The sequence below is a fragment of the Macaca mulatta genome, chromosome 15, assembly GCF_049350105.2.
Source record: "Macaca mulatta isolate MMU2019108-1 chromosome 15, T2T-MMU8v2.0, whole genome shotgun sequence".
Taxonomy (NCBI): Eukaryota; Metazoa; Chordata; class Mammalia; order Primates; family Cercopithecidae; genus Macaca; species Macaca mulatta.
In genome coordinates, this window is record NC_133420.1 from 58,007,977 (window position 1) to 58,012,008 (window position 4,032).

At 39.4% G+C, this 4,032-nt stretch overlaps 1 pseudogene across 1 annotated transcript; it reads right to left on the reverse strand.

Annotated features, from left to right (window-relative positions):
* Positions 1 to 526: 526 nt before the first annotated feature.
* LOC717331 (deoxynucleotidyltransferase terminal-interacting protein 2 pseudogene) lies at positions 527 to 3,085 on the reverse strand (annotated as a pseudogene). The gene is made up of 2 exons (XR_013404969.1): positions 3,050 to 3,085; positions 527 to 1,662 (listed from the first exon to the last, which is right to left on the reverse strand). The product of XR_013404969.1 is annotated as a deoxynucleotidyltransferase terminal-interacting protein 2 pseudogene (transcript).
* Between the last annotated feature and the right edge of the window lie 947 nt (positions 3,086 to 4,032).

The following is a 4,032-nucleotide window of genomic DNA, read 5'->3' on the forward strand; positions in this document are numbered from 1 at the left end:
CGTGGCCACACCTAACTTAAGAGGATGCTGGGAAATGTCAGTTAGCTATATGCTCAGGAAGGAAAGGAGGCTGGATTTTGATAGACAGCTCTCAGTATCTGCCATACTCTCTGGGCCTTGTTCATCCTCCACGCTGCTGACAGGCTAGCTACCTGATTCCCCAATCTGACCATGTCATTTCCCTGTTAAAAAAGAACAAAATTCAGTGGTTTCTATAACTGAATAACTAACAGTTTTCTTGAGCATCAGCTGTGTGCTGAACACTGTAGATACAATGGAAACAGAAAGAAAGATTCTGCATTTATCCTCTTGAAGCTTATAGAGGAGCTAGAATTCTGGGAATCATATGTAATTCCTCATTGTCTCTCACCCCTATACCCATGTCATCATAAAGACCTGTGAATTTTCCTTTCATTCAAAGTACTACTCTGCACTGGGCATGGTGGCTCACGCCTGTAATCCCAGCAATTTGGGAGGCAGAGGCAGGTGGATCACCTGAGGTCAGGAGTTTGAGACCAGCCTGGCCAACATGGTGAAACCCCATCTCTACTAAAAATTAAAAATTAGCTGTGTGTGGTGGCACCCACCTGTAATCCCAGCTACTCGGGAGGCTGAGGTAGCAGAATCACTTGAACCCAGGAGGCAGAGGCTGCTGTGAACCGAGATCACGCCACTGCTCTCCAGCCAGGAAACAGTGACACTTTACCTCAAAAAACAAAAACAAAAACAAAAAGTACTTCTCTGTACCCCTTTTCCCTGTTTCCCCCAAGTGTGGCCGCTCTAGATATTTCTGTTTTCTTTTTTCATTTTTTTTCTTTTCAAAACGTCTTTAATAAGTAAATAAAGGGGTGATGTAAAATGTTGCAGTTTGCTTGGTAAATCTTAATTGCGAAATATCTTCTTCTTTCGGAACTTTTTTCCTGCTGCATTTGCTGCTTTTTCAGCCATGATCTCTGAGTACTTCCTGCGGTTGTATCTTCTGAACTCAGAATCATCCAGCAGTTCTTCCGTAATAGTTCTTTTCCTCTGCTTCTTGGGAATTCGTGAATGGTAGAAATCAGCTGGATTGTCAACAATGGTTCCAATTTGGAAGTACTTGGGGAAGCCATCTCTATCATTTTTCTTGTAAAACCTTTTCGGGTCCATGCTGGCTCTCATCTTCAGTGCTTTGAGATCATTTTTCAGTTCATTTGTCATTTCTGGAGCTTTCATACCAAACCAGCCATCCCCTGCTGTTTTTTGTCCTTCTTTTCTACGTTTTTTCTGAAGTTGATACTTTGATTCACTATATGATGGAACACAGTAGTGTTTTTCAAAATCAGGTGTAATGACGGCTTTCTGCAGAAGCTCATTTTTCTTTTTCTCCTTGATCTGTGTTAGGGTTTTCTTGTTAGACTGTAGTTTATCTGCATTGAAATGAATATACAAACCACCCAACTGCTTGATACTCAGACCAGGGTCTATGCTGCCGCTTGTCAACTTCAGAAGTTTAGCCTTTGTGCTATTTAGTAAGTCTTCTTCATCACTAAACTCATCTTCATTTTCGTCGTGGTCTGATGAATCTTCTTCACTTTTTTCATCCTCTTCCTTTTTTTCTTCCTCAATGGCAACCTCACTCACCTTGTCTTCCTCTTCCAAGTAAAAAGTTTTACATTTAAAATCCTAAATGGCATAGCTTTTACATAACCAGATGTTTAGAAGATGTTATCAAATAACCCATGAATGTGCAGTGTGTGTGTGGGGAAATGGAGCATTTAATTTTAACTAGTTTGTTGGTATTATCTATTTTTATATTTATTCTCATTTGGTTCCTGCTTGAAGCTGTGTGTGAAACCTTTTCTGTAAATGAAGTGGCTAAGTTCATTATCTGTGCTTGGTGGTCCATGAGATTTCCCTCTTTATCCTCAAAACAAACTTCCTGTAGCTTCAGTTGCTTGAATGGCTTTCTACTCCTAGTCACCTATCTATCCTTCAGTAAAACATTACTTTTATTTTTGAAAAGCATATTTAACATCTAATGTGGGCATCGTATAGTATTACATATTTGGGGGTGCCCATAGCATCCTTTATGGAAAATGCTTTGGCAGTGGCTGGTGCCTAGTTTGGAAAAGAGCAAGATACCTGTATTATTTTCCTATTGCTGGTGTAACAAGATACCACAAACATAGTGGCTCAAAGCAATACTCATTTATTCTCTCACAGTTGTGTAGGTCACAAATCTAAAATTATGTTAAAAAGTTTGCTTAAGTACATAATAATAATAAACTCCAATTAACATTATTTGTTCTAGTTATGAGATTGATTTGCAAACTCAGTCTGCAGTAAGGACAAGATAGCACTGTAAGTGAAAAGACCCCAAACGAAGCAACATCACTTACTAGTTGTGTGGTCTTGGTTAAGATACTGAAACTCTCTTAGCCATGTATCATATATTGCTGTGTAATAATAATGCCTAAATCATAGAATCATTATAAGAATATATGAAAGTGCATGTAGCAAAGTATATGTAAAAATTGTTGGCATAAACTAAATGATCAATAAACACCAAATAAGTAAATTTAACCGTAAATGAGATGGGCCGGGCATGGTGGCTCATGCCTGTAATCTCAGCACTTTGGGAGGCCGAGGTGGGTGGATCACCTGAGGTCAGGAGTTTGAGACCAGCCTGGCCAACACAGCGAAACCCTGTCTCTATTATAAATACAAAAAATTAGCCAGGTGTGGTGATGCATGCCTGTAGTCCCAGCTACTTGGGAGGCTGAGGCAGGAGAATCGCTTGACCCCAGGAGGCAGGGGTAGCAGTGAGCCGAGATTGTGCCACTGCACTCCAGCCCGGATGACAGTGTGAGATTCCATCTCAAAAAAAAAGAAGAAAAAAAAATTAGTTTTGCACATTCTTTAAATTCATATAAATGGAAACATACAGTATGTATTCTTTAGTATCTCACTTCTTTTGATCAAAATCATGTCTGTGATATTTTTCCACATTGTGTGTTTCAGTTGTTCATTCTTTTATATTGCTGAGTAGTATTCCATTGTGTGAACATACCACAATTTGTTGATTAGTTTTCCTGTTGATGAACATTTGGGTTGTTTCTGGTTATGAACAAAGATGCTATGAATACTTCTGAACAGAACTTGTACATTTAATTTTTTATTTATCTTGGGTAAATGCCTAGAAGTGGATTGCTGGATCCAGTTGATTAGAAACTGAAGAACAGCTGTCAAAAGTGTACATACCATTTTATAGTCCTAACTATAAAATGTAAGCAAAATATAAGATTATCAGAGTTCCTGTTACTCTTCCTCCTTGCTACCATTTGGTGTCACATTACATGACAGAGGCTGTGCCTAATAATTCTCTCTCTTTTTCTCTCCCCTGTCATCCTCACCAGGACCCAATAAAATAGGCATTAGTATCACCCAAATTTTATAAATGAGAAAACGAAAGTACAGAAATATGAAATAATTTGCCCAAGATCACACAACTTTCAAACTGTGATTCAGGGAATTTTATCTGGTAGCCTTCCATTAGTACTGCTTTTGTTACGGGAAAGCGGTACCAATCCAGACCTCACCAGAGGGTACTTGGATTTCACGCAAGAAAGAATTCAGGGTGAGTCCATACAGTAAAGTGAAAGCAAGTTTATTAAGAAAGTAAAGGAATAAAAGAATGGCTACTCCATAAATAGAGCAGCCCCGAGAGCTGCTGATCGCCCATTTTAACAGTTTTTTTCTTGATGCTATGCTAAACTAGGGGTCGATTATTCATGCCTCTCCTTTTTAGACCATATAGGGTAACTTCCTGACATTGCCATGGCATTTGTAAACTGTCATAGTGCTGGTGGGAGTGTAGCAGTGAGGATGACCAGAGGTCAGTCTTGTCGCCATCTTGGTTTTGGTGGGTTTGGGCTGACTTCTTTACTGCAACGGTTTTATCAGCAAGGTCTTTATGACCTGTATTTTGTGCTGACCTCCTATCTCATCCTGTGACTTAGAATGCCTTAACCATCTGGGAATGGAACCCAGTAG